Raw genomic sequence first — 8627 nt, forward strand, 5'->3', positions numbered from 1 at the left:
AATGTCAGGTTTCCACAGCCACTACTTGTATGCAACTCATAAAATTTCAAGCTGAAGGTAATACCCGTATTGCACCAACAATAAAGATTATGTGCAGGGTCAGAATACCCAACTTCTTTTGAACTTTTTTTTTTAATATCTTTTCATTCATTTTGCATCATCCCTTTATCACACCAGAAAACAGATACTATCAAGCACTCATTTTTAAACTAGGTCACAGGTCATTCTCTATAACCAACATGCCTACCCGGCAGTTTATCTTCTGTTCCTACTCTGAACATGCAGGTTTTTAATCCAAGGATCAGCAGTGATCAGAGCTATTAATACTCAAGCACTGTTAAGAAAAAAAAAGTACTTAAGGACTTTTTACTTCTGATAAAAGGAAACCTGTACTCATGCACATCCTACTTATCTAGATTATCCTCCACTGGTGGAAAAAGTGGCAACTATAGTTTGTTCTAACATAGCAAAGTAACAATTAAATAAGTCTCTACAACTACCTCATCTTTCATTAGCAAAATACTCTGCAAGCCAGTTTGCAACAGAAAGTAGGATCCCCAGTTGCTCAGGCTGAAGAACGTGCAGGCAAGTATTTCAAGAAGAGTCACATGATTCAGTACTCTCTCTTTAAAAACAAACTGGATGTGACTCTTAAGAACACTGGAAAAATCCAAAAATGTCAGTTGCAGTGTATGGAATTATGTAAAAATCTAGGCATCAAAATGCAATATACTTTGTTGATAAGTATTCCTAAATAGTCCTTACATCTTGTATCTTATTAATCAGAGATCCTAGTTGTGGTTTGGGCTCACCTGTGGTCTACTAAAAATAGCCATAAAACATCCTCAAGATGTCTACAGCTGAAAATAAGGTCACAAGCTAAAGGGAAAACATGTAGACTCCAAAAGCATTTGAGAGTTCTCTGTGGTTCCTGAGGTGAGAGCTTAAAAAAATGTGTATGCATATTAATAATAGAATCTTTGTCTTGAAGCATGTTTCACTGTGTTTATGCTACTGCTGAATAAATGTCTAAAAATTTCCCCTGCTATGTAACTAAATTGCCAACCATTCACTTCTAAGAAACACTTTTTATTTCTGAGCACACTTCCTCTTTAGAACAAGTAAGGATTTAACACAACTAATTTCTTTTCAGGCACAAAATTAGAAAATTTTTACTGGTCCTGAATATCAAGGCAGCAGTTACTTAGTGAAGTAATCAGATTGTCATAGGAATTCATACTTTGCTATGACAGTTCAACATAGAGCTATGGATGTGCTAAAAGAAGGTATTCACATAGCTTTGAATTAGTGCAGTACACTTCTAACAGTAAATATACAAAAGACATTAAGGTATTCTAGACATTTATTTTTCAGTGTACAATGTCATACGTTTAAAATTGAGAAATAAGACCCAAAGATCATGAAAGTGCATATACTGTTTGCTAGACAAATATTTGACTAAGAACAAGGCATATTCTAGCCCATACTTCATGGGGTTACAATGAAGTTCAGGCATGTAAACAGGAATGCTTTATTGTTTAATAATTTATAACTCTTTTGGTCTGTTTAACAGAAAACAAGTCAACTGAAGCAGAACTTCATCATTAAAGCCTTTCATACTACCATCTTCCACAACATTATATAATGGCTTAGTGTCTGTACCCCAACAGATATTCTTCCGAGGGTTATATTGAATAGTTTCTACAATTAGTGTTTAAGTATTTAGCCAGTAACAAAAGAAAGTGAAGTATTTTCCATCAGTCCCTACTGTCTGCGATACAAAAGGATGGGATACATCTGCTTCACTCCAGAGTCCTACAAAATAAAGACACAACACTAATTATACAGGAATCGAAATTCCTATCAGCACACACATCTAAATCTCAATCCTGAAATACAGAAAAATACTGGGAACTGCAGCAGCCACTTTGTAGGAGTAAGTCCTGTCTGTTTTAATACAAGCATTCTTCATACAGACTAGCTATGAAGATATAAAAAACAAGCACCAATTAAGGATCTTGTCAAGATCAGGGACACAGTAGCATATTTGCATTTTGTACACAGTTCCCTATGAAAGCTGGACATCAATCACAATGTTAACACATGCTGACTGAAAAAACCAAAACGATCAGCCAAGTGACTTTTCAAAATTACATACGTAAGTTATTAACGCATCAAAGTGCTGCAAGTGATCTGAGGGGAAATATCTTTTGACTATTCTATACCTTTCACAGGGCAGTGAACATTTGTTGCATGCCAGAAGCATGCATATGTATGCACGAAAGTTGCTCTATCACTCCCCCTCCTCAGCTGGACAGGGGGGAGAGAAAAATATAACGAAAGGCTCGTAAGTCAAGAGAAGGACATGTCACGGGCAAAACAGACTCAACTTGGCAAAAATTAATTTAAATTATTACCAATCCAATCAGAGTATGGTAATGAGAAATAAAACCAAATCTTAAAACACCTTCCCCCCACCTCTCCCTTCTTCCCAGGATCAACTTCACTCACAATTTTCTCTACCTCCTCCTCCCAAGTGGCACAGGGGGATGGGGAACAGGGGTTGTTTCTGCCGCTACTTCCTCCTCCGGGGGAGGACTCCTCACACTTCTGATCCAGCATGGGGTCCCTCCCACAGGAGACAGTTCTCCACGACCTTCTCCAACATGAGTCCTTCCCACAGGCTGCAGTCCTTCAGGAACAGACTACTCCAGCGTGGGCTCCTCTCTCCATGAGTCCACAGGTCCTGCCAGGAGTCTGCTCCAGTGCAGGCTTCCCATGGGGTCACAGCCTCCGTCGGGCATCCACCTGCTCTGGTGTGGGGTCCTCCATGGGCTGCAGGTGGATATCTGCTCCACCATTAACCTCCATGGGCTGCAGGGGGACAGCCTGCCTCAACATTGGTCTTCACCATGGTCTCCAGGGGAATCTCTGCTCCAGTGCCTGGAGCACCTCCTCCCCCTCCTTCTTCACTGACCTTGGTGTCTGCAGAGTTGTTGCTCTCACATATCCTCACTCCTCTCTTCTGGTTGCTGTCATGCAGGGGTTTTTTTCCCCCTTCTTAAATATGTTATCACAGAGGTGTTATCATTGTTGCTGATTAGCTCGGACTTGCCCGGTGGCAGGTCCGTCTTGGAGCTGGCTGGCATTGACTCTATCAGACATGGGGGAAGCTTCTAGCAGCTTCTCACAGAAGCCACCCCTGTTACCAAAACCTTGCCATGCAAACCCAATACATGTTGTTTCACAAGTGAAACTACAAACCAGTGGGTATCTCCTAGCAACACTAGCTGACAATTATTTATACAAATAAGCAAAAGACTGAACTGGTCTATCCATCCAGGTCTTCTGGGATTTTTAGGCAAACATAGGCATAAAATCCTGAAGTAAGAATGCTGAAATTTTTCTTTCAATGATTGTAGTTTCATAGAATTGACATTTCTGAAACAAGGGGCTAAGTGACTTAGTTGTTTCAGGAAAAAAAAATAAACTGCTGGAGACCTACCACCTTTCCCCATAACAAATGTGGACGAAGCAAGTGAATGCAAGATTAAGGTTTTGCACAGGTTTAGTGGTATATATGAAAAAAATATTTTTCTGCATAATTAATTCTCCCTGAGTCAAAGTACTCAAAGACAAAGTCTTAAATAACTCACTTGTATAAGCTCTGCTTCATTCATTGGATCAAATAATTTTTGAAAACCTATTCAAAGGATGGTCTTCAGGAGAAAAAGCGTGAAAAAAGGTGGTGGGGAGAAAAGGTTAGAGAACTTTATAGCATGCATTAATCACTGGGAAGAATTTAACAGGTTGACTGTCTCACCTTGATACATTGCTTGTGCTGCTGTCCAGGCAAAGAGATTTGCAATACCATTAGCTCAATAAACAACTTCAACCTGATCCTGAAGATTTGCTCTTACAAACCTCTCTCTGTTTAGTTTATCAGGAATAAGATGAAACTAGGCGTGTCCACAACAGCATGGATCTGCTACTTTTGATCCTGTCTCGCCCAAAAAGAAAAAAAAATTGAGTCAGTTAGAGAATGCTCTTTATTATACATACAAACACATCTTTACTATCAGACACCAAACAACAGAAAGTTAGAACCTCTACCATAGATCTGTATAAACGTTGAAATTCCTCTGTTCCTGGGTGAGACTGGAAGGCTTGCCCAAGTCCAAAAGGCAGGAGTTCACATACTAAAATGTCTCTGAAGGATGCGTATCGAAATTCAAAGCCAGTTTTCCACTAATTTTCTATTCAATCCAGCTCCTTGAAGGGACTTTGGAGACACAGAGTACCATACAGACAGAAGCATGCTACTCCCTATTGCTTGACATGTAATCTCAATAGAGATTTATATATTATATATAATAATTATATATAAAAATATATAAATGCTTTTCCTGTTGATGGGAGGAGAAAGGTCAAGGGGGTGTTTATTTTGAGGGGAAGTTTGTTGTTGTTTGGTGGGGGGGTTGCTGTTCTTAGGTGGGGAGGGTTTCTGGTGGGGTGGGGTCTGGGGGGGGGTCGAGGGGCATCTGGTAGGGTTGTTGCTGGGGGCTTTTGTTGGTTGTTAGGGTTTTGTTCTTTTTGGGGTATTTGTTTGTTTGTTTTACATTTAAAAAGTAATTAACATTTGTTGCGTGAAAAGGGGCAAAGCGGTTTTGGCAGAAAATAAACCCCCTTGCGTTCTAACACTCCTCACCGAGGTGGGAGGCTAGGTGCAGCTAGGTTTAAATTCTGAGTGATGCCCAATTCGGCACTATATCAGTCCAGTCGTGTTTAATATGTATTAAACTATTACGATTTGGATACACTAATAGTGGACTGCACCTTCAGTCTAGTTGTGCTCATGAACTAGCACGGCCACTCTCCAGTCTTTGGTCGCATTCAGTGAGAAACCAAAACGACTAGCTACTTAAAAAAAGTGCAGTTTATTTAAACAACAGATATACAGGTTCTTAGGATTGCCGGTGATAACTACACTGTCTGCAAAGCACATGCAAATGAAAGTATTGTTACATATACAAAACGCGCGACAAAGTTATAAACGATACAGCCTGGCTCTAAATGTAGAAAAGAGAGTCTCTAGAGAAATTTCTAAGTTTCCCGAGGAAGCACTCGGTATAATCTAAGTCTTACTCAAAGGCGTCCCTATTGGGGGGAAGAGAGGCTCAGCCCGTCGACTGCTCCCAGATGTCAGTGATGGAATTCTTTATGATGGTGTCTTCCCTGGGTATCCCCCCTCTCTCGGGCTATTTTTATACTATTTGTTATCTTCCAGGTGGAGTTTGAGTGACTTCAGTCATACATACTTTTATTATGATTGGTGTAAAATTCTCTCGCTTCACAACTAAAGGTATAGTTTACGAGAAATTCAGGGCGCAGACTCAAGAAGGAGTGGTCGCACCTTGGAGGCGGGTAGCCTTCGGGATGGAGGTGTGTTTTGGTATTATAATGACATTATAATGAGCAACGTTCGCACAAAGGACAGCATTTCATCAAAATTTGACAAAATGTTGGCTCTGAGCATCTAGCGGGCAGCTAATTGGCAGCTTATCTGTTTCATGGTATCATCCCATTCCTGTATCCGCTATACATCATAAGGTAAAGCCACGGAATAATTGCATCCCGTCCCGTACCTCATGTAGCTTATCAGGGAACCACAGATGTTGTGTCCTTCATGCCAGCTGCGACTACTTTCTACCTCAGAAGCCTCTTGATTTTATACTTTTCCTTAATGTGTGAACAATGCTGTACTTTTGTATTCTTTAGCCAATTTAGTATTTATTCCACAACATTTCATGACTAGAAACTCTTACCTATAATTACCTTGTTTTCATACTGCTTTTTGAACAATGTCAGTTTGGATGGGTTGTGATCAATAACGGGAACATCTCCAAGATCTGACTCCAGCAGTACAACCTTGAAGGAAGAAAAGCCATGATGTAATCCACATTTCCGACATCAGGCTTCACATAATATGCCACTTTCAGGTCAGACAACAGAAGGTGCAAGTCCTGCTTACATACACCGTATATAACTTTAACTGAAATCAATAGCCATAATATTTTTGCAATAGAACTTCTTATCTTGTGATGAGTGCTAGTACACGCATCTTACTGATGTCTGAATTTTCTGCAATATTCAAACAACATTGTGTGAAATGGTGCTAACAAAGCTGCCAATTGGTACTATCTTCAAGACCAGAATCTGCTTCTGTAGAAGACAAGCAAAAACATTTCTATCGGCAGTCATAAACTAACTTGAACCAACAGAGTGAGTTTACAGGCATTCAGTGTTTTGTACTATGTAACATTTTTAATTGCCTAGGCAGTTGTTACAAAATGCCAAAGTTTGTAACATCTGACAGTACTAACCAAAGCAAACCATACAATCAAGTTCGCAAGAAATGTTCAGCATTTACAGGAAGTGGAGCACAGTTTTCTGTTTGAGGTGGAATTTGGACAACGGAGACCCTTACAGGCTACACAATTACCACTGTATAAACCTACAAGAAAAGGTTAGAATATTCAATCAGCTTCCAGCATTCAAGAAAACAACTGTTAAGCAGTACTATCAGGTAACAGAGCTTGCGTTCAGATTATACATGCGCTCTCACTCCATTCCTTTCTTCTTCATTTCTCTCATCTTATTCTCCTCCACTGAGGAGAGAATATTCCACACCACATTCCTTATTCGTGCTTCCACTAACAAGTACAAACATAAAAAGTTAAAAACTCCGTTTAATTAAGTGTAACAACATGTGTTTTATCTAAAGCACAAAGATGACGAACTTGAAGTTCAGAAGACTATCTCAATCTTTATAAAGCACTTCTCACAAGGTAATAAGAGCATTAAGACTTGAAAAATGCACAAATGCACTACATAACTGATTAACTAGGTCCTCCACATACTATTGCATGGTTTCAGTGGCAGCCAGAGACATACGTGAAAATACACGTGATTAACTTGCTGTTGAAAACATCCATGCCTCTGGAAGTTGCTTTAATACATGGATCTGGAGGTGTGGGTTATCTGAAATCGTACAGGATCGACTCTACCTTTTCGATGTCCATGAACAACAACTTCCTCACCATGATGCCAGCAATAGTTAACCTCAGGTTTTAGATCTGAAACAGAACAGAAGGGGAGAGGGAAATAAGAGATCATCCCTTTGCATTTAAAACCCTCCCAATTCTTGCTCTGTAGCTGCAATAAGAAAAATCAAAATCCACTTGCACTGTGTGGGACAGTGGAGACAAGATGAATTACTAGTGATGGTCTGAACAACTCAGCTACACCAGCGACACTCCTGCCAGGTTCCCAGACCAACTTCACCACCCAGGGCACCTGCTTCCCTCTCCCTCCCACCCCCGTTCCGCACCAAGGCAGGAGGCAGCCAGCAGTGGGTTGCCACCGCACAGGAAGGCGGTGAGGGTGGAGACGAGCTGCGTGAGGAATGGGCTGGGTGTGTGATTCTGATCGCGGTAGAGGAACAGCCGCTTCTTATTCTACTGGAAGCTCTCCTGCAGGAGTGCCTCACAGATGAGGAAGCGCAACTCACCTATATCCAGGTCCAGCACCGCTCCCACCGTGGGTTCCGGGGTTTTCACAGTCCCTGGTGCTGCTGTTCCTGGCTCCAGAGCTTTGGCGGCCTCGGGTGCCACTCCCTTCTGGGCTTTTGCAGCCTCTGGTGCCACTGCCTCCAGGGCTTTCACAGCCGCCTGAACTGCTCTCGGGAGCAGCCCTGGCACGAAGACGGTCTTGGTGAAGCTCCAGTACCAGCAGTCAGTGTTGAGGGTGAAAGTGTGCGGGTAAACCATGTACTTGGGCTGCTGCAGCGGCCTGTAGAGCCGCAGCTTTTCCTCGATCAAGGCTGTAGCATGCACCCGCTAGTAGAAACGCTCCAGATACGGCTGCTTGGCCGCTTTGCTCTTCACCGTGGCGGAAGCCACTATAGGCAGGTAAAGCAAGTTGAGGAGCTTTGGGGAGGAACAGTGGACTCCGTATGCAAGAACTAGCACTGACTGCACCACAACACCTGCCACCCCTTAAATGCCGCTATTTTGCAGAACCACGAGACAGTGGAAGGGCACCGTTCGGCAACTGGAAAACCTGATTGGCCGCTGGGAACCATCGGGGGGGAGGGGGAGCTGCCAGGGGAAAAAAGGGACGGGGTATGCGCCATGTGTTCCCCGTTGCCTCTCCGGGAACTACAGTTCCCAAGACGCACAGCGGGAGGCGACCCGGAGGTGACGGGCCTCGCTGACGGTTCCTCTCACCATAGGGTCTCTGACACTCCAGCTGTATCTGTCTCGTGGAAGACTTACCTGATTGCTCTCCCTTTCTCTGCAGTATGAGTCCATACTTCAGAGGGAGTCACACATCTCAAACGGAATGGTTATGTTGCACAGACAAGGAGCCTTTACCTGCTTTCATTTGAGAAGACGAGATTTTTGAACTGATTTTCTACATGCTCATCTTAAGGAGATAATTTCCCCCGGCTGATTTAAAAGAACATTCAATCTAAACGACAGAGATAAAATCTTTCTAAAATAAAAAAGAGACTGAATCCTTTTCTGTACAGAACCCCTATTAAGGAAAAAGGATTTTGTACAAAC

At 42.1% G+C, this 8627-nt stretch overlaps 1 pseudogene; it reads right to left on the reverse strand.

Moving 5' to 3' along the window:
• Positions 1-1546: 1546 nt before the first annotated feature.
• LOC128901904 (28S ribosomal protein S30, mitochondrial-like) lies at positions 1547-8372 on the reverse strand (annotated as a pseudogene).
• Positions 8373-8627: the final 255 nt, after the last annotated feature.

Source organism: Rissa tridactyla, chromosome W (genome assembly GCF_028500815.1).
Source record: "Rissa tridactyla isolate bRisTri1 chromosome W, bRisTri1.patW.cur.20221130, whole genome shotgun sequence".
In the NCBI taxonomy this organism is placed as follows: domain Eukaryota; kingdom Metazoa; phylum Chordata; class Aves; order Charadriiformes; family Laridae; genus Rissa; species Rissa tridactyla.